Below are 23,265 nucleotides of genomic sequence, written 5' to 3'. Positions count from 1 at the left end.
GTCCGTAACAATGTCATTCTAAGCACAAAAAAACCAAATTAATATCCCTGGGTTTCTTTCTTCAAATATTACAGCATAAAGATTTCAAAGCTATTGTGGTTTTTTCCTAAGTATGTACACTTTCTTCATACTAAAACAAATGGACATTGGTAGCCTTCAGACATTATGCTTTATTCAGCCATTGATGGATGTTTGTGTATACTCACGCTATAGACTAATAACAAAAAGATGTGGGATTAACACATTTTGCTCCGTTCAACATTCATAGAGGGTGCAGAATAGCTTTCAACTCTTTAAATTCAAGAGAGAAACAATAAAAAATGCAGTCTCGAATAAGTTTAAGCCGAGCCTCAGTCTAAACAGCTTGGATCGCTCTGCTTGACTTACTGCCTTGTTGTAGTTGACTTTGGAGTTAATATGCATGGGCACTTCAGACTTATGTACGGTATTTATTGATGGGATGGTGGTTTAGCACATATTCAATAACCAAGAAAGTACTAAAAGTTCAATTTACGATAAATTAACATTGTAAAATAAAAACAAAAATCCAACATTATCATAATTGCACCAAATAATAAGCAATAACCGAACAAAATTGACAATCATGGTTTTTTTACCAATCGATAAAATATTAAATTTGCTAGCACAGCTTCATCTTTAAGATGTACTTACTATACTTCTTCCAAAACTACACATTCACATACAAAACTATCAATAAATTTTAAAATTCAAACTGAACCAATGAGAGAGGATGAGAGATATACCTGTTCAGTGACAGACCACTTTGAATTGAGAAACTGGCTGTAAATGCCGTGCAACATTCGCTTCTCAGCTTCTGAAACTGATGATTTAGGCATTTAGCCTTGGATGCCATGGACTCCAGAAGAGCAACCGTGATAATAGGCATCTTTCCAGTTCCACTGCCATCTTCCCTATCCAAGAGCAAATGAACTACTTCAAGTTGTGTGCCAGAAAGAAGTGCTTGAAGGTCCGCTCCACTAAAGCCTTTAGTCCTGTGAGATATAGCTTTCCAAGTTAACATTACTGGCCATTGGTAACTGCATGGAAACAGTCCAATTAGTAATTATGAAACATATGAATAATTGCAAATATTTTTCTTACTAATGATATATCATCTAGCAAGCACTGCAAAGATTAATAAAGAAAATACACCTGGTATCTTGCAGATTACTGATCAAGAGTTACAGACTTAGATTTCCAATCAATCACTCACTAAGACGTCTTGCTTTTCTAAATAAAATAAAACAAACAATGACCTGAAACTCGCAATGCTAGCAATTGAAGACAAAGGCTAGATGAAATTATAGTTCACGTAGAGATGTAAAGTTAAAAAATCATTTCCACGTCGTGATTATTGTCAGTGACCCTCTTACCTATTGCAAAGGGCCGTCATAATTATCTGCACAATAAAACTACTCAGCACGATCTCAACCATGGTTTTTCCCTTTCATTTACTTCATTTTACTTGGTCTTAGAATGGGAAGAAGCAACAGCGAAAGAAACTAACAAAATGAAGTTCATTGATCTTCAAAGGGAGAATTAGAATGACCTTTGCATTGTTCCATATTTTCAATTCATAATTTAACAATAAAACAACGCAATAAACCAAGATAAAATGAAATATGAGCCAAGGTACAGTCACATTCTGAAGATGGGCAAGATGTAGTTTCAAGAGGACTTAGTTCAATTTTAAGTTAATACTTAATGCAGGGCAATCTCTTCTTCAGGCACTGCACCAGCATGATTGATAGTGATAGTGATTGAAATGCCATCCTATATATTACAATATTCAACATCACAAATATATATAAGCTTTTAAAATAGCACTTCTTATTCTTGTATACACACTAAAAGAACATATTTACGGCAAGTCATCTAAGTATAGGGCCACAACAATCCCCTTACTGGACCAATTCCCTCGCCCCCTCCCGCCAAGCATATTACAACCCTATTAACACATAAGAACCGAGCAAACCCAGCAACACGTCATATAATAGAATGAGTGAAGGGTATGAGGTGCTAAGTTTTAAGCGATTGAGGAGCTCAGGAAAATAGAGTGGAAGAGCCAACGACTAACCTAAAATTTTAAAAAAATGGACTAATTGTTCAAGAAATCTGAAATTTATTTGCCTTGACACCCTCAACCCCCACTATTGTGTATTTATAAGGTTCCAGGTGTTGCGACGGAACAACAACATCCACCAATTCCAAGATATTAATTCAAACATATGTCAACATGGAACAAGACAAATGTCAAAACCTGTAGAGTTCTTAAACTATTTGATTGACAACAAAGTTCGTTTCCTCAAAAGAAGAAAGACTTTAGAACATATGTCGGTTTCTATCAACTTATGCTTTGCTTAATTCATTTATACAAAGAGAAAACCTGCATTGGTAATAGCTTTAGTAGAAAAGCAGATACATAACAACAATCTACCTTTGGTAACCACTTCCAACTCCAGCTCTTAAGATCATTCCAGAAACAAGAAGTCTAGCAAGTGGATCAAGGAATCTAACCCCCACTGGCCTCAGTCGAAGTGTCCAATGTAGAAAGGGAAAAGGAGCAAAAAAGTGGAGACGTTTCAGTCCTGCCGAAGACCGGTGGAGAAAGCCGGGGGATGGTCGGAAAAGAGTCGTGGGGGTGAGGGGACTCCAATGTCGGCGCTGGTCGCCGGCAACGGTGACGGACGGAGAGAAATTGAGCAGATTGGTTGAAAAAGGGGGTTTGTGTTGCAGTCTAAAGACGCGCGTGCGGGCGCGTGGGTGGTGGGAAAATGATGGAGTTGGGCGGCGACGGGCCGCCGGAACAGAAGTGGGTCTCCGGCAGTGGTCGCTTGCCAAAGTGCTTGGAAGTGAAAGATCAATTTTGTTGATGATGGAAGAGAGAGAGGGGAAAAACCCCTTTACTAGAGAGAAGAAATGTACACTTCCCAGAAACCCAATTGCGGAGGATCAATAACACAAAGGAAAATATTATTTCTTTTTTATCTCTTTATTTCTTGTTTTAAATCTATAATTTTCTGTTCCTTTCTTTCAAATTTTTTAATTCAATTTTTAGTAACAATTGCACAATTTCAACTTTATATAGCTTTTTGCGTGAAATTATTTCACATTAACATCATATTTTCAGTGAGAATACGTACATCATATTTTCAGTGAGAATACGTAAAAAAAAAAAAATACTTTTTTACTTTAATTATTATTTTAGAATTTTAAAATTAAAAATTAAAAATAAAAGTATAAACAAACATGCATAAGAATAAGATTGTCCAAACTCGTCTTCTCTCAGAGTGAGCATGCCACCCACAAAAGGAGCTATCTGTGTAAATATACATAAATACAATATATATTAAATTATTTAAAATCTATAACGTTCTTTTTTTTTAACAATTGAAGATCAATGGTTATTAAAACAAGAGTATAATAGGCAACTCATTAAAAGTTATTGAACAGCCTGCTTAATTATTTCAAAGTTTCAGATCTAGATCTATTAACATGTTGCATATTTCAGAGACCAAATACAATAGAAGGGTTTTGGGGGTAGCTGATCATATCTTCACAGTAAATTACCAAATAAAACAATATTTGAGCTGGAGCTCATCACTTTCAATCTTACTCAAACTGACTAAAAAAAAGGAACTTCACCAATAACGTCTATTGGAAGATTCGTTACAACAAAATATGACATCTTTTTCCGAATATTAAATTACTAAAAGATCCATTGAATTCTAAAAACCATCTTATCTGTCAATTGTGTTTCACATATACTTGGTGTGCAAATTAGTTTTAAAAAAAAATATATGCTTTTCAATATTTAATTCATGTATCACATACATTTGGCATGTAAATTATTTCAGAACAATTCATGCTTTTCAAAAATTCATTTACACTCCATGTTTCCTGATAATCTGCAGTGTCACAACATTACCCACTAAATGTATTAAAACTCATGCACTATGCCTGATCAACCCACAAATTCAGAGCATATGATCTATTATCCTGGCGGTTCTATTACCTAGATCCAAACTAGACCCCACTATACCTTATCCTGCCCATCCTATGCGAGAGTATGGAAGAACTCCTTAATAAGCCTGCATCTACAGTGCAAAGCAGATCAAAGATACATGTGAAACGAAGATACAGAAATCTTCTCCGCAGCTTTAATTTTCTTAAGCCTAAATAAATCGTTATTCACTTAGTATTCTCGCATGCTAATCAAAAACTCACGAAACAATCACAATACCTCAAGAAAAGCTTTTAACAAGGACTTGTAAACTACTAATCCTTTTAGAGCTTTTCATTTTGGTGTGCATATTGTTTTTCCTTGTCCTTTTGAAGGAAACATGGAAGATCCCACAACAAAGGGATTATGACCACAAAGAGATTAGAAACACAAATATATTTCTGGAGAAATTAAACAAAATAGAACTCAGACCACCTTGAGCAACTATCATATGAATTCAGAACATAATTTCTTTTGCTAATTATGCACCACTTCTGTCCCACAAGGTTGGTCTGGCATTTTATGTTAGTTCATTGCAAATGTTCTATACTTGGATATAAAGCCATTTATCATTTAATCTAAAGGCACCATCTGAATTTTCCAAACCACCATGCAGAAAAGGCAGTATGTGTTCACACAAATCATGATATGGTACAGACCTCAATTTGAAGAACCCGGCCAATTGCTGCTTCTGACTCATTCCAGTTCATCTGTGAACAAAGCCCATTTCTTCCCCCAGCTCGCCAATCAAGAAGGCCAAGAAGAACTTCCACAAGACCAACCCTACAACAAATATATGCCATGTTACTATTGCATGACACAGAGAACATGCAACAGTAGTTTTATCAGGATGCATATCCCAATAATATTCTAAAAACAGACTCAATCACCCACCCTTATCTTAGCACAGGTGACAGATAATTGCACGTTGTGGGCCGAAATTACTTTGTATCTAATAAATACTAATTGCATGATTTGCATTACTTATGCACCCATCTTAGAAAATTTATCATGAAAACACAGATGAATTTATGCGCATTGTCGTTTCATTAACCGCGTCTGCACATTTCACATGCATAACAATTCTACAACTTAGGGTCTAAAGAGATATTGATGTTCACTTGAGACCCTGTGCAACAAGTGCATCTCTTGCTCGATTCCCTGCAACTACAACACGCTTTAAGGTTTCAAGAGCTAGGATGCTTCCACCTTGCCAACCAATCGCGTTCGACAGAAGTGGAACTACCTGAAGAAAAAGCTCCTCAGAACAATACCAAACTTAGCAACAGATGTTTAATCAGATAAACACATCTTTTGTATGATATTTTCTTGGAGGGGAAAAAAGGGGGGCTGCTTAAAACCACAGCATATCTGGGGTGTCCCAATACTAGTAGCTGCCATAGCTTCTGCACAGGTGGTGCTACCTGCAAGCTAATGTAGAACACGTAAACAATTAAGGCGAACTCGCTCCGGAGGAGTTTGTGAATTTTGTTGCAACGAACCATCCTCAGATACATAGGTTTCTGAAGCTATTGTTTCTCTGCTTGCTCCATGGGCTACTGCAGACACAAGTTTGGGCACATAACCAAGATATCCAACATGATCTGCAAGAGCGGGGTACATCCTGAGTAAAGAGACCGTGGCAGCAGAAAGAAGTAGAGGAAGTTCAGTGTCAATAGCTTGGCCATCATATTGTGAGGCGGCAACGGATGTAAGGTACTGATCCAGCAGCCCTTCAAGAAATCTCTTGGGATTTCTAAGTGGAAATTTGGGATCTTTCAGGAATAACCTAACATAGATCCCTCCAACCTAGACAGCAATACATGATGTAAGTCATTAAACAGAATTAGCGTTCTTTAGAACATCCATGTAATCACTCAAAAACAAAAGATTACATCTGCAGCACACAGCAGTTATACCTGAGGTTCATTTCTCATCTCCTGTTGACTAGAGGCCTGCTCAGGTACATCCCAATCAACAACACGTCCTTTCACCTGTTCACGGTACAGATCCGAAACCATAGTTGCTATTTGTGCAGACAACGATGCAGCCATTGCTGGAGTCCAGACTAGTTCAGGAGTTTTGTTGTTTGTTCAAGAGCAATCACAACTGCTTCACCAGGACCATCCCTGATTACCGAGACAAGGAAATCAGGCAGAAATCTTGCCAGACTTATCGCCACTCTAGGCCCATGCATAGTCTGGCCAACAAGCTTCCCTAATAGCGAAGCTGCTGCGGCTCTTTGCTGCAACGGAATCTCTTCTACACAAAATTTCCATTTTAGAGCGCAAGATAGAATTCTTAAGAAACCGCTATCTAGAGATCAGCATACCTTGTATTGGCAAGAGAACTTCAAGAATGAAAACCAACCCTCCATGCTTTGCAGCTGCCCAAGCTAGCTCCGGCGTGCTTGCTAAGGCATAGAGAACATGCAAAGCTCCTTCACGGCAGCTGGGAGATGAGTGAAGCAACTGTAATAAAACAAGCAGACCAGAGCTATCCGCGACCATTGCTTCCACACAAGGTGCATATGTAGTCAACCGTGACAAAACAAGTAGACATAGCTGAGGAATGTTGCTTGATGAAGAAACAGGAAGAGAAAAGCATTCAAAGAGGGGAATAGCTTCTCCTTTGTGGAGACCACTGAAGCTAAATTCAGATTCTTTGTCAACAAGTGCTGAAATTACAGAAATTACAGAAAAAAAGGTGTCAAGGGTGACTAAAAAAGTGTCAGATGAAAAACCACCAGACTTCTACCTGAAGGGATAGCAGACCGTATTGAAGATTTTTAACTAGTTCCAAATCCTCCCTCTCCAAGCTTTTCCCATCAAGTGATGCTGAAGAATCATCAGATGATGCTCGGCAGATCCATCAGTGGTTACATCACTATTAACATGAGTATCCATGCTTGCAGCGGGTGCATTATGGACTAGATGTGATATAAAATCAACAAGGGCAAGACAGAAGTCCTCAGGCTTAGTAATTTCAAAATCTGATTGATCATTATAGACTCTCAAGTATACGTTGCCAATATAGAGCTCCTTAGATAATGCTTCATAAACAAAGGAATGCGCATGTTTAAGGTCATATGAGCCATGATGACTAAGGCTTGCACGCTGCTCTTCCACAAATTTCAAAAGTTCTACTCAGGTGGAGGAATTCCAGATTATCTGTAAATGAAAGATCAAGTGAAACTATGTCATGATATCTGAGAGTCCCACAAGGTCATCAACTATGGCATAGAGCATCTACAACTGGCCGTCACTTGGAACTACAGTATATGTGTTTAAAACATTTTCAATCTAGATAGTTATGGAAAGTAACACCCACACCCCAATTATTATCAGAAAGACAACCTATATATAGATTAGAATTATAGCTTGCACATAATAGATACCCTTTTCTTAATCATTATGCAAAAAATAAAACCTTCAGGCTCGTGAAAAGAACTTCTGGTGCAAAAGCTTCTTTTTTTGTTTTTTTGTTTTTTTTTATGGGGTGGGGAGGAGGAAAATGTGCAAATAGGTTTGCATATCAAACATAAGAAATGCATGGAAACTTCACAACTAGTCATAAATAGGAAGGGCATAGATTTTAAGGCCCAACACCAAATTTCTTTGATCAAACAAGATAGATAAGAAGATACTCTATTAGATGCAAACAAATAACCTCTTCCCTTAAAGAACCAATAGTTCACCTGCAAGAGATTCTTTGAATTAAATACTATGTCCAATGCAAAAGACAGTTCAAAGAAAATTAAGTTTACTAAATTTAAATGCAGAACATCCAGAATACATTCATGCCACCACACCACCCGGATTTGCTAGTAAACAAGTAAATCGGGAAAAGAAATAAAAAATGAAACTTGAATCAGTTATAGAATCTTCATGACAACTACATACCAAGTAGTTAAAGCCAATTTGAAAACTTTTAATAACACAAACATGTAGAACATATTGCTTTCCTCTCTTTTTTCCCCCAATTATCTACTTCTAATAGAACCAACAAAGTACTTACAAAAGAAGAAGAAGCAAATATTGCCTACATATCAGAAAAGGTATGTTAAGAAGCCTGCCCCGTTATAGTGCTCTGAGTTTCACAACATTCAAAGAAAATATGCAGATATTGATGCAGGAAGATGAGGCAATGCTCAAGTGGCACCCAATACGTTTTTTCTTTGTCAAAATGCAAAATCTGCAGCATTTACCTCAGGGGACTCCAAGTTTGAGTTTAATGTGAATAGGATCTTTTGCAAATTTATTTTTCAGAATGCTTGCAAGTTTAGGGGTTAGTAAAGCTCTAAGGGCATCAGCTGCAGCCTGATTGTAGGGTGTCGGGATCTCCTCGTCAACCAAACCACTAAGCCTTGACAAGGCATGAGATGCTTTTACAGCATGTATGTTTTTTGCTATTTGAACGCTAGTTCCAACACCATGTGCATCTGTCTTATCTGATTCCTCCGCTGTCGAATCATATTGGAGCAACAATGGTATAAGGTACCGGAACACACAAAAAGTGACCCTATAAAACCACAAGTTACTGAAATGGACCTGGATTCAAAAAAAAAAATCCACCTGAGAAAGACCATAACATCACGATAAAGCAGTTTGCAACAGTGGAGTGGTTTTTAAGATATAACAGGCACATAGCAGCTGATGCAGAGGCCTTCAAGTTCACAATGTTCATAAACCATAAACTTCCACAGTGCCACAGAATACAGAAATTTTGTCTTTCAAAGAATAGTCACCATAAAGTACCTTCAACACAATAGTTCCAAGATTTTTGTTCAATTTTAAAATAAAAGTTGGACTCTCTTCGCAAGCAAATTGACTCGACAAAAGGTACCCAACAAATAAACATTAACTCTATGAACCCTCAAGTTTGTAAATGGACCTCGATTCAAGTAACAGACCACAAGAGAAAACTATAACATCAAGGTACGGCAGTTTTTTGAGAAACAGCGGAGTGGTTTTTGTAAGATGTAACAGTCATGTGCCAGCTGATGCAGTGGCTTCAAAATTCAGATTGTTCATAAAGCTTAAGTTTTCACACTTCACGTAGAAAAAGTATATTCTGGCATTCAAAGAACAGTCACCACAAAGCATCTTCAACACTAGAGTTCCAACATTTTCTTCAATTTAAAAAAATAAAAACATGACCACCTTCACAAGAAAATAATATTTCTATACAAGCTCAGACAGACACAGAGAAAATGCCAGCAACAAAGTCATCCACATGAGCACAAAGAGCATTATAAATAGACCAATATGGGTAATTTCATTATTCAATATCCATATATGAGCTACAAAGAATTATATGGGCAAAAGAGTGAAAAGTAATGAACGAATAGAAACTAAGTCACTAAGCAATATGTCACTTGGAACCAGGTTAAGCGATAAACATAAAAGGACGGTCAAGAAATCCAAGAAACAGTAGTGTTCTGCGAACTTCCAGAAACTAGAATCTCATGCTAGAAAACTGATGAAAGCATAATTATAACAATATAATGATCTATCTTACCACAGTACACCAGCCTTCAGAAGGGCATTTTGAATTTCAAGGAGATAGAAAAGTGAGCAATGGTCTGCAGGGCAGCATCAATAGCAGCAGGAACAAGCTCAAGTGCAGTGCAATGAACAATGTCATCAACTAATCCTGAAAATTCGAGCATCTCAGTTCTCGCACTTTCAAAAACTGACAAAACTGGAAAGGTTCGCATTATGTTAGCAACAATAGTAGCGGACGGTTCAGTGGCAGGAGTTGTTGGTTGGACCACACACATGCAACGGGAAAGGAGGGTTGCAAGAAGAGGTATTCCACCATCTCTCACAAGCTCTTCACCATTCAATAATGAAGACTCGCACCTGAAAGTTAAATATGTGGAAATAGCATAAGCAAAAGTACATTTACAAAGTATTATCTAAAGAAGAATGATATGGAAATTAAAGGCAGATGATGAATTTACGTCAACCAAACAAGCTCCGAGGATGCAACTAGAAGATGTGCTTGATCAGAGGAAAGAAAATTGTTATCATCCTTGTACACTGTAATGGCACTTAAGAGCATAGGATATCCAGCATATTTGAATGGCATCAATACATTCCCATATCGCCTATATAGAATACACTGGCCCTTTAAGAGAAGCAACAACCTCCAACTCTGGGGACCTTGCAATCCTTGCACGGTCACCTAAGGGAGAGGAATAAGAAAGCAGTAGATCACTAAAAAGAAAATATGAAACATGGAACTCAAATATGAAGAAATACAACCAATTAAAGAGGATTGCATTCCGGCCAAAGACATGCCTCATAAAAACCCTCATATGTAGGGTTCAACTTAGGAATTTTGTCCAACTTTGCTGATCATATTCCAAGAAGTTTACTGATTGCAGAATGAGATATTAGATGCAGGCAACAAAACCAAAGGGAAACATATGTAAGTAGTCCAAACCTCATAGGAAAGCCCTATGATTTACATTTTCACTCTTCCGCAAAAACCACTTAGATTTATATATTTAAATTTATTTCTTGGTCCACACCTTAAATTGAGGTAGTATCATATCTAAGAATTAAATATATATATAGTCCCGTGTCCTTCCTAGTTTCAAGATATATTTAAAACCAATACCGATATCCATTTATATGTGTAAAAAAGTATTTGGCTCATCTTGACAGCATAAATACCTTTAGAGCACTTTCTCCCAGTCAAATAAACAGCTTAATTGTGAAAACGGCGTCTAAACAAGTCGACTAATTCATTTGAAATAAGATCTGGCAGCTTATAAGATCCCTTGTCTATATGTTCTTTCTTTTTTCTCAAGCTTAATCATATAGTCTCCGTTTTTTATGAGTAACGACAGATCCTCACACAGGATCAAGGAATTTGGCATACCTGCAAGCACTCATAAGCATTCTGCACTGCCAGAAACTTCTCCCTCCCTTTAGGATTTTTGTCTGAATGATACTTCATTGCAAGTTTCCTATACTGTCTCTTGAGCTTTTCCTCATCAATATACTCAATCTGCTTTGATATATCAGGTATCTCCTCAACTGACTCACAACTTGGTTTCTTAGGGGCGTCGTCTCTGGATACTTCATCAATGGAAATCTCTAGTATCAAGCTTCTTCTTCAGAAAGGTCCATTGGCCTTCGAGTTAACTCTTCTCTCCACATTACTAGCAATGATTGCAAAAACTCAACATGTTCAACAATAGGCCAATTAGGAAATCTAATTTCATCACATAAGTTTCGAAGATAATAACGATGACACCACATTTCATCTTTCAGCTCTGGATATGTCACTGGTGGCATTGGAGCATAGTCATATAAGGAATGACAATGCTGTGACAATTTCTGAGGGAAATCACCAAGATGCTGAAGAACCTAATCAAATAAAACTGAGAGTTAAATGCAGCACTTATTTGCATTGAGGATGATTCAAGTACCACCATGTTTTAGAATGTAAATACTAAATGTTAACAAAAGATGCTTGGGGTGAAAGACAAGTAGCAAACTCCAGTTGCAGATTCAGGGCTACCTGACGGATCAGATTTTCTGCTCGCATCTTGTGTGTCCAAATAATATCAGGAGTGTCAGAATCAGAAACCATTGCTGCGGCAAAAGCAACTGGGCCGCTACGTTCCAGTACATAAAGCAATGACTCAGGTAAGAGGCCGCCCAAACACTTCGTTTCGCCAAAGGTAGAGAAGAGGAAACTGCAGCTTCCTCACCACCATGAAAAGCTTGATAAACATGAGTCACTGAGAAGAGTTGGGCAATTGAAAGAAGATTAGATCCAGGGTAAGCCAGAGCAAAAGAAAATGTGCCTGTACTGTATAGTCGGATCATTGCTTTTGGGTTCCTAGTCACTATAGCTTTCAGCAGAGCAGCAACAACATCAACAATAGTTGGTTCACCAGAAAGCATTGCCTGCACATAAGAAATAGAGGAAAGAGTTTGGTTCATTAACTGAAGCTCTGAAATTGAGAAACAATGTGCATATTGAGGGAGCCACCATCGAGCCACTGCCTAGTTCAGCTTAAAAACAAAAGAAAAAATAACGAAAACATCTCAAACCTGTGTGGAAGGCAAAGAAAGGAACAAAAGTTACCCCACTTCCAAAGTGAAAGTGTTATAATATAATTACCATGAAAAGGCACAAGAGAATATGAAAAGTTGCATCTTTAAAACACCTGGAGTTTAAGGATACTAGTAAACGTGGATATCCTAAGTGCATATTACAGGGAAACTATATCTTAGTTTAAGGAGGTGCAATAGTTCCAGTGACCCTTCTACAGTTGTTTGCTCAATCAGTCTCCAATGTGCATCTCATGTGACGATAAGCATAAATACCGGACAACTGACTCCCATTTTAAATGGCTTGCAAGGCAACCGGTTTATTGTAGGATAAAGCTCTGATCCTATTTTACTCTACGTGCCACACATCAATCTTTTATGTAACCAAGCTCATAACCAAAAGAATGCTTTAAGGGGCCCAGTGCTTTATGTACGTGAAAGAATGGCCTGCTCATTGAAGCGAGTAAAGATTGAGGGAAGGGAAAAACAAAGTGAACAGCCCTTCATAATTCTTTTGAACCAACTTGTACCAGATCTACGTACAAGCAAAATTTAGAACTCTTTTAACAGAAGTCGGAAATGCTGTACCCCACCCTCGCATATCCATCAACATAATCCTCGACTTACTATCCCTAAGCGAATACAAATCATAGAACTGCCAGATTGAAAATCTCAAATATTTGAGGACAAAGGTTGATGGAACTTATTTGAAACCACATATCAACCTTTACATTTTTCAGGCTCTCCAGGTAAATAAACAAAAGATACAATAATAAGCGTAACTTTCTGCGTTTTTAGCAATTTTTTATTCTAATAAGTCTGAGTAGATTTTTCAGTTGGCCAAATTGGGACAAGAGCACACACAACCAATAGAAGGACGGGCACTTAAAAATATTACTTGTGCAATATGTGGAGACAACGTGAGCTTGACAAGATCCTCTTTACTCTGGGGGTTGGTGTAACAATCTCTCCAGCATCATCTATATCTGAATGAACGGCTACCATACTGTGCAATATGGACAATGCCACATCTCCTACCTGAAAAAGAACACGCCCGTTTTAGGAACATTGTAAAACAAGCATACCCAACTGTAGGTAGGTGTATCAAGTAAAGACTCCTTCCATGTCATTATTTGTCCCTTTGGCGCAGGAAAAACAGAAATTTCTCTACCATAGATATCCTATTTAAATAACAAAGTAAATAAGAAAGAACCTCGTTCAGTAACTAATTAATAATATATTTAGTCTAAGAAATGTAGATGATCATAAGAACGAAAAATTCTTCGTTATCACAGTAGAAATTACTTTATTTCATATTCTGTGGCGAAAAACTGCAACAGAATGATCATGATCATAGTCTGTAGTCCAGTAATTAGTCTCTATAGAAACTAGATACTAATTCAACTCCATCAGTTCAGCAGTAGTTTGATATATAAACAACACTTCAGTGCTATTGAAGATCCCCCAAGATCCGCAAAGAGCTAGAGTAGTTCAATACAAGTCAACAGACATGATGGAAACAGGAAGCACAGAGTTCATGGTGATCCTGATTGGCATCACGGTACCATTCTGGATGATACAGGTATAGACAAAAGGATACCAATTCAAGGCCTAAACCCAATGAACACCAATTCTCAAATTGAACAGCCTGCTTAATTATTTCAAAGTTTAAGATCTAGATCTATTAACAAGTTGCATATTTCAGAGACCAAATGCAATAGAAGGGTTTTGGGGGTAGCTGATCATAAACCAATCTTGACTAGCATAATCATTCATGATACATGTACTCACAGAGCTTCACAACTCAGTAAATTACTAAATGAAACAATACTTGAGCACGAGCTTATCACTTTCAATCTTACCCAAACTGACTATAAAAAAATATTATCACTAATAACGTCTAAATAAGACCAAACTGTATAGAATATCCTAAATGTAGCATCAAACATCCCATCCCACAACAACGGACCAGAGCATTGTCCAAATAGTTAGATGCCAAAATCCCAGAGATTGCAATTGCATGCTCATGTACATAAGTTCAACAATTTACATAGCAACAGGCATATCATAATTCGAGAAAGGAATAGTAAAAGAATATGAGGACAGTATGTCTACTGTTGTAGACGATTTTAGTATATTGCCATTATTGCATCCTCTAAAATGCTCTGATACTTTATGACTTAGAGATATCCACCAAATTACCTTCATTTAGCTCCAACTAACATGCATCATTCTAAAGCGCGACACAGTAATTAGCATTCCAATTGTGATCAAAAGTCATATATTACATAAATGAAGCAATTATTTGCATATATTTCAATTTTAAAGAATAATTATTATCTTACCATAAGTTTCTGCACTGGGGCATAACAAGAAAAGGAATGCCGGTAAAATACTAAATTTCCAAGAGACCATTTCTGCATGATACCAGAAGAGGATCACACATAAGAAAAGAAAACAAACCTAGAACATAAGGAGACTGCAAGATCAAATGATAACTGGAAGCGAGACACCATTGGAGGACACCTAATAGCTGCACTATGTATTGCAGCTTCTCTTGCAACACTCGACGATTCAATATTAGCCATATCAGCAGCATCTCCACAATAATATCCTAAAACAATAAGATCGAATAAACAGAATAAGCACTTTAATTTCAGATATTGATATTAAATAACTTCTCTAGATAGATCAACATAAATATCGATAGGAATTAAGCCAGTACAAGCGACTTACCAGGACTGAACCCCGAGTGATAAGCTCTTGGGAAGTGACAACAAATTCTCGAGCTTTTTGCACCAGTAGTCAAGAAAAACATTGATTTAAGAGAGTGACTTACAATGCAACCAAAGATTAAATCACTAAAGATGCAGAGCAACAAAAAGTAACACAGACCTAATTACAAATGATGGTATCTAATTGTATCTGTTGATTTTCAATGGATAAGAAAATCCCTAGCAGAATCTAAGTCCTCAAAGGTACCTAAGATTTTTACAGTACTTATGTTCCATATATTCTTCTCATGATGTAATCTTTTTTTCATTTAAAACACCTTGCTGTGAGCTCATAACTCAATACCACCCAATATCTATTGTCGAGTATGGACTTGAATTTTACTCCTTCAACACTTCAAGAGCATAAAAAGATAAATGCAGGAGAGCACTAACACACCTAGCCCCTCAAAAGAATAGCTCGCACTACCAATGAACTAATGAATGGGTTCTGCATAAGAGTGTAGGGGACAAATGATAAAGATGATATGATAGCATATAAATAGTCACCTGCACCACGGAACACCAGCACTAAGAAGCACATCCAGGGACATCATCTGGTGTTCTCACCAAGTGTAGCAAATGTAACTGAAAGCTATCTGATGCACTTCATTAAAGAAGTTAACAGAAGATGGAACACAAAAAAGGAATTTGATTTTATTATCAATTATTAGTTAACAATGATTCCCAACCTCACATACCTGGATAAACCGCATTCATGGGCCAGTATAGATTAGAAGTAAAAAATTTATAATACTTGTCTATATGCACCATGGTAGACTTCTTTAACTCTTACATGCAAGCACATACATTTTCCTTTTAAGGGGCGGTCATGTAAGATGCACTACTGCTATATACTGAACTTGCACCCTCACCCTGCTGGGATGGCAATCTAAAGGGAATAATTCATTAAGATTAAAGAAAACTATAATAATATAGAATTTAAATATTGTTACAATAAATACAAGGCCAGAATCTATCTCCTCCTCCCCCCAACCAAAAATAGTAGTCACATAAGAAAAGGCATGCCAAAGTAGAGGATTTTACACACAAAAATTTTCAGCACCAAGAAATGTGACAATTTTTTAATAAATCAATAAAGAAAAGAAAGGACTGCCGCAATGTCATTAAAGTTATTGCCTCCAACAGAATGAAATACTATGTGCACATAATCTCAAAACACAAACGCCGCAATACATTATGCAAATGCTAACTTATCATAACGAGGGTAAGAGGCCAATCACATCACAACACTTCGTTTTGCCAAGTATAGAGGAGGACAATCAAGCTTCCACAAAATCTATGGATTTCAAAGTGTTATCATCCTCGATGCTAACACAATACCCTTTTATCTCCTAACATCTACCTAGTCGGGACGGATTTCGCTTTTCTTTCTTTTCTTTGGCCACTAATGAATTTTTTTTCTTTTTTCTTCCCCTTTTGCTTTAGTCACGGCTTTTATTTTCTTTTTTTTTCCTTTGTTTTTGCCCGCGACTTGTGTTCTTTAGGCCGTTTTCGGGTCTTTTGACGCGAATGACAACACTTGTGGTGAAGGCACCCGGTTACTCAACCAAAAAACGTCGCATTCTGGCCTTTTGACGCGAATGACAACACTTGTGGTGAAGGCATCCGGTTACTCAACCAAAAGACGTTTTACCTAAAGTGCTTTGCATACTCATAGCTCCGGCCACCGTTTTACGTGAATAACAAAATTTGTGATGAAGTTACCCAGTTACTAAGTGACCTAAACCAGCGGAGTAGATGTAATTTCCTTTTTCTTTCTTTCTTTTTTTTCCGAAAGGGGAAGGGCCTATGAATTTTTCAAAATGGATGCATGTCCCATGTTAGGGATATAAGGATCAATCGGGTAGAGTTTTAGCAAACAAATATGATCTCACAAGAATCCTAAGATTTAGTAGAAGCAAAGATATTCCAACTCTCTTTCAAAGCAATTCAAAATGCATGAAATTATGCCTCAACGACTCCACAGTTAATCAAAGCAACAATCACATAACGCTAGTGCACATTCATGTCTCAATCTTATGACTTCCTAAATCACATTTATTTGTGAAATTACTAAAAAATAATATAAGCAGAAGTAGTTTGATAGTAACTGGCAAAAGAAAACAAAACAAAAGTAGTTTGATAGGATAACAAAAGATGAACAAAAATTTAAAAAAAAGTTACCCTCTGGTTCCTATGTGTTAATTAACACTACATATATGTCATGGAATTCTTTACTTTTGAAATGGTTTTATCCCATTTGGAAGGTGAATTGGGCTGTTCAAATCAAAATTAGAATATGAGAAGTTTCATGTAATTTCAGTTGAACCAAGAGTCCAATCCTAAAATGCTAAACAATTAAGGACATCCCGACAACAAAATGTCTCACAGAGCTTGATATACCACAAAGAACACAATACACATCGTTTACTTGAATGAGATAACATAAAAGCACAACCAAATTAAACAAGATGAGAAACACCCACACCACAGTAGTAAAGTAATTGAAAACCACTAAAAAAGCATCCAACACTATTTATCAAAGGAACAAACTTGTCATAGATAAAAAGAAAATCACAACCCCATAATGTAGATGATAAATATCAAGAACTCAAGATAGCAATGCAAACATACAAAGGAATGCTTGATGGATGAAATGAAGAGTGAAAGCCACGAAAATGATCAACTTTTTACCACCATTATCACTTTGCAAAGACTTTCTAGTTTCTGTGTCATTGTTTTCAAAGACGTCTTTGCCACCTCATACACCTTCATCCAGCATGCATGAAGACACAAGAAAAACAGATAATTTTGAAATTCCAGAACCAAACTGCATGTTCACAAGAGGAATTAGTGTATTGTGCATCATTCGCTATTGTTGGATAAATAAATTACAAATAGAACTTACTTCTAAAGTCTTCATGAATCCTCAAGCTCTACCGCCTTCTTGGACCATTCCTCCGAACCTTCCTTAAACGAGTGTACAAGCTTGGTTACCTATGTGGTCCAGAAACATTGAAACACAAAGACGTTGACAAATGCATTAGATGTGGCAAATGTCTACACACACACACATATATATATATGAACAACCAATGCATTGCTTAAAAAGATAAGTAGTTGTTAAGACGAAGCCTTAACCAACCATCAATCATGAACTTATAAGGGCATCATACAACTAAGAACAACATGAATCATTACATACACACAAAGTCACAAACACAGCCAAAAGTGACACTCTTATAAACAAGACCGTCGTGCTTTGTTATATTGATCGCCAGCATGGTAAGTCCTCAAAGGTACCTAAAAGATTTTGACAATACTTATGTTCCATTTATTCTCCTCCCAATGTCATTGTGCTACTAGTGCTTAACTTAATACCACCCAATCTCCATGCCCAAATATTATACTCCTTCAACCCTTGAACAACATTAAGAAGATAAACATAGGACGAGGACCAGCCCACCAATCCACTCAAAAGAATAGCTAGCACTACCAATGAACTAATGAATCGGTTCGCATAAGTTTCAGATCTATTAACAAGTTGAATATTTTCGAGAAAAAAAAAATGAAAGTGTGTTGGGGGTAGCTGATCATAATTCAATCTTGAGTAGCATAATCATTCATGATACATGTACTCACAAAGCTCCACAACTCAGTAAATTACCAAATGAAACAATATCTGAGCAGAAGCTCATCAGCTTCAATATTACCCAAACTGACTAAATACAGGAATATCATGAATAACGTCTACATAAGACCAAACTGTACAGAAAATCCTAATTTGAGGATTGTTCAAACAGCAGAAACAGCCTCTCACTCACAATATGGTATTAGATGATGAATGTATTCAACTTGGAAAGGAGACTGAACTGTTCATGGTAATAACCAACAACGATAAACTGTGAAGGCCCTTAAAACCATCAGAAATTGAAGCTGGTTCTTGAATTAGAAGATAAAGAGGGATGAAAATTGGATTTGGACAGGTCAAGGGGACCAAACATCATAAAAGAAAAAGTGGCTTCCATTAAAACTTCATGTAATAGAATTCATCATTCAAAAAGAACTAGCATGGTTCTGAAAATTAACTGATACAAGTCATAAGAAAAGCGGAAATCTCTGCTCACCAGATGCATACGAGATTATTTGCCTTTTCAATGGTGAAATATAATGAGCCCCTTGCAATGCAGCAGGGCGCAGTGCATTGGGTGGTCTGAAATCAACAGAATATGCCTTCTGAAAGCCATCCAGAATTGCCATCATTGTCGAGTTTGCAGGTCTCCTGTCTGATTTATATCCTCTTAGCAATGACACCTGAGCAACCATGGAACGCTCATGATTTAGATAAATGTTCATGTCTTACAAATTGTCACATCTTAAGAGCTGGAATAACAAAGGAAGATTACGGGATAATTATACAGACACATACCCTCAGGTTTGGGTATTACGGATTAAACGAAAAAAAGAAAAAAAAAAGAGGGAAAGGCCTATGAAGCATGATAATAAAGATCTATGAAGCACTTTATTCTCCACAACACACCTAAATGAAAACCACAAACAAGATTATCTGTGAACATTACAGGTTTCATCACGGAAGGAGACAGCTGCAGAATTGTGCTTACCCTAGTATTTCTTTGTTAATGTCTCTGGCATTGTACCTTGTATATCCAAACCTAGAAGAAGACATTCATCAAATTCAGATGTAAACTGTTCCAACAATCCTTAGCAACATTTTTCTAATTTTAAGTAGAAGAAAATTACTGACCATATGATATTATATAGAGCAAGTTAAACACATTAGGATTGTCAAAGCAAAAATTAAATAAAAGAAGCACTAGAAAGCAAGATAAAGATGACATGTAAGATGGAGGGAGAAAGTATTTGCAAGGAAGTGAGAGCAAACTTAGGACATCAACAGAGAGTATTCCAGTATTCCTTCTTTATCTATCAATATATGAACAATGAGAAAATATTGGGCCAAGAAGGATTGTTCAAACAGCAGTAACATTTCGCAATACCATAATTTGAGGCCTCCTCCTCGCTCTGTCTCTCCCCCCTGCTTTTCTTGGTTTTCTTTACTCTATTCTTTTGGGTGAGAAATGAACACAAGAAAAAAGAAATGAAGGTGAGAGTGTTTCACCATGTGAGTGTCGGTGGGGTTTGATGATGGGGAGAAAACGGTGGTTTAAGGGTTTTTACCAGCGGGGTTTTCCTTTCTTGGATTTGTACCCACATCCGCAGCTGCTTCTCCCGCAGGTGCTGCCGTACCATCACATTCGAACCTTTGAGTCGGCCATACCACCATGAACTTCACCTGCTTTCTTTAACTTTTTTCCTCGAAGAAGTGAACAGAGGAGAAGGGAAATGATTTGATGGTGGGGTTGGGTGAGGGTATTTTGGCGGTGGGAGGACTGAACTGCGGCGTCTCTCCTTCGCCGGCTTTGGCTTTCTTGGAGGGAGAAAGTGAGGGGTATTGTTTGAGGTGTGAGAAGAAGAATTGCAAGAGGTGTGACGGCCTTCCTCGTACCTGCAACATCACCCACTTGCCTCATCTGCTTCTCCACATTCAGCAACATATCAAATTTCGCCTCCAAATCTCCGCCTCCATTTTCCTACAAAATTAAACCAAAACATTCGATAAATCACAGCACGAGATACAAAATGGGTAAGCCAACAATAGCGTATAAGCTAATTGGAAATCAGGAACGCGCATTTGCTTACCATTTCGATCGAATAGATACGACCAATTGGGGAATTTTTCGTGCAATCGATGAAAAACAAAACCCTAGAGAGAGAGAGAGAGAGGAGAGAGTTGAAATATGTTTTACCATGCGACCATCTTACCGCTAATAAACCTTTTACAAAATTATAAAATTTTTATTATACATTTTGACCCCTGAATTACGTTTATTATAACAAAAGTTCCTGTAAAAAAATAATTTAGTGTTGACAGAACAAAACACCCTTTTAACATATTTTTATATTTTTTGTCAAAATGTATAGCTTTATATAAACTATATAATACATAAAAAAAAGTTTACAAGTTCAATATGAAAATATGTTTTACAAAGAAAATTATTTACAAGCTCAATTTAATTTTATAAAAAAGTATATTATATAACTTATAATTTTTATATTAAATTACATTCATAAATATTTAAAATATAGCAGTCTGAATTATATAGCCCCATACTATAAGAACCTTGCCAAGAAACAGCAATATTGTATGATAAGCTTAAAAAGAATCCATCATCACTCATAAAATATTTTTTTTGGGTAAAGGTAAGTTTCATTATGTAGAAATAGTACAGTACAACAGTGAATTGGTTATTTCTCGACAGGCCAAGGGATACGCCATAGTCTATAGAGAGCACATGTACTAATGGAACTAGAGAGATTAATACTCAAAATTCTCTGCCTAACATCGTCGATAATGAAAGAAGCCAATACATTTGCCATATGCTCAGTTTGTTGGAACCGTCTGCAGTTTCTTTCACGCCATAAGTGGTAAACGAATGATCCAAGGAACGCTCGGTATGCAGCATTGATGATATGCTTCCCTCTCCATTTTCTCGCTGTCCATTCCACATCTGTTGCCCATGCTCGATTGGGCCAGGCAAATCGAATAATTTCTCATATTGCTGAAAGGCATCTACAGCTGAAGCGGCATTGGAAGAATAAATGAGAATGTGTCTCAACTGCATCCTCATCACAAGGTATACATCCTCCCATGTGTGTGAGCCATGGTTTGTCCGTCGTTGGTAATTTTTCCTAAATAGTCATCCATAAGATTTGTATGCCGTGGAATCTTCAACGAACCCGAAAGTAGTGAAGACCAGCTTACTTTCGGTCCAGTCAAGCTGATAAGTCGGTACAGAGCTTGGGCGGTGAGTCGCCCATCCAGAAAACGCCAAATGATTCTATCATCTCCTTCATGAATCTGGGGTAATGTATAGATAATCTGAAGGCATTTCAAATTTGTGATGAGGGGCTAGTGCCATTGGCTCTCATCAATAACCGTATGGAGCTTGGTGGAATCGTCTAGCCCAAGTAATCTCGGTCCTTTTGGAAATCTAGTGATCAGGGGTCCAAGGTGATGCCATGGATCCTTCCAAAGATAGAAGGTCCTACCATCACCAATATGAAACTCCACCATTGGTTGGATAAGTCTGCGTAGACAAAGCATCTTTCTCCAACCCCACGATCCTCCCTTCTTGTCAACTGTCCAAATGGAATTATTTCGTAGTCATCCGAGCTGTAGCCACTCAACCCAAATAGACGTTCGGTCACATCTAATGACATTACACAGTTTTATTGTCATTAGGGCTCGGTTGAGAATACCAATATCTTTAATTCCTTGGCCCCCTTCCCCAACTGGTTTGCAAACACATCACTTATAAAAAATAATAAAATATTATATAACTTATATATTTTTATATTAAATTACATGCACAAATATTTAAAATATAGCATATCATCACTCATAAAATAATAAAATATTATATAACTTATATATTTTTTATATTAAATTACATGCACAAATATTAATTTTTCCTCCATCTCATTGATGATCTCTTGACCATAGTATTTCTTGGTCTCGGGATCAATTTGCATTAGCTTGTTCCAGAATTTCGAACAAAACCTCCTTTTTTATGCAAGGGATTTTCTGTAGGGTAATTCCTACCTCTGGCAACCATTTCCAGATCCATAGGATAGAGAATTCAGTGAAAAAATAGAGTGAAGCCATTCCTTCTATCCATTTCCTTGATTTTTCTTCTTGTATTATTTTTGGCGAATAATTTAGCCATTCTGTATAATATTCCTGGAAGATTTCAGGAAGAATAGTAATTGATGGGCCGAAGCTTATCCACCATTGGTATACCCAATTTGGTATCTCTTGTTGAAAAACTAGTGGACAAATTTTGAAAAACCATGTATGTTTTCTTTTATAATTTTCATAAAGAAAAGCCTTATTGAACGCCTCAACATAATCCCAATAGTTAAATTTTATTGTATTTTTTAACTCTGAGTGAAAGTATTCTTTTTCCCCTAAGGGGTTAATTCCCCATTCAACAGCAGTGATGAATTTTTTAATTACTGCTTTGGAATAATTGAACTCCTTCCCATTGCTAGAAAATGTGTGATTAATTTCAACACTTTGAGTAGCCTTAAGGATATATTCGTAATGTGCCCTAGGCTTATATGACCCTGCTGGAAAAGATGCAACATTAAGATACCTTTTCATTAGATACCATGGGTCATTTTCCCACCTCAAGTCATCATTCTCAAGGAGTATAATTATCTCGTGGTGTTCGCTAAATTTGTAATTAACCAATTCATCTTCATCTTCCTGCAACATTTTTGCATAAGAGGTTGATGATTCATCAATCGT

General features: G+C 37.0%; 1 pseudogene; it reads right to left on the bottom strand.

Moving 5' to 3' along the window:
* Positions 1 to 817: 817 nt before the first annotated feature.
* LOC105179644 (dnaJ homolog subfamily C GRV2-like) lies at positions 818 to 13,229 on the bottom strand (annotated as a pseudogene).
* Between the last annotated feature and the right edge of the window lie 10,036 nt (positions 13,230 to 23,265).

The sequence above is a fragment of the Sesamum indicum genome, linkage group LG11 (assembly GCF_026168435.1).
Source record: "Sesamum indicum cultivar Baizhima isolate 11 linkage group LG11, ASM2616843v1, whole genome shotgun sequence".
NCBI classification, from domain to species: domain Eukaryota; kingdom Viridiplantae; phylum Streptophyta; class Magnoliopsida; order Lamiales; family Pedaliaceae; genus Sesamum; species Sesamum indicum.
This window is presented reverse-complemented; position numbering and strand designations above follow the sequence as displayed.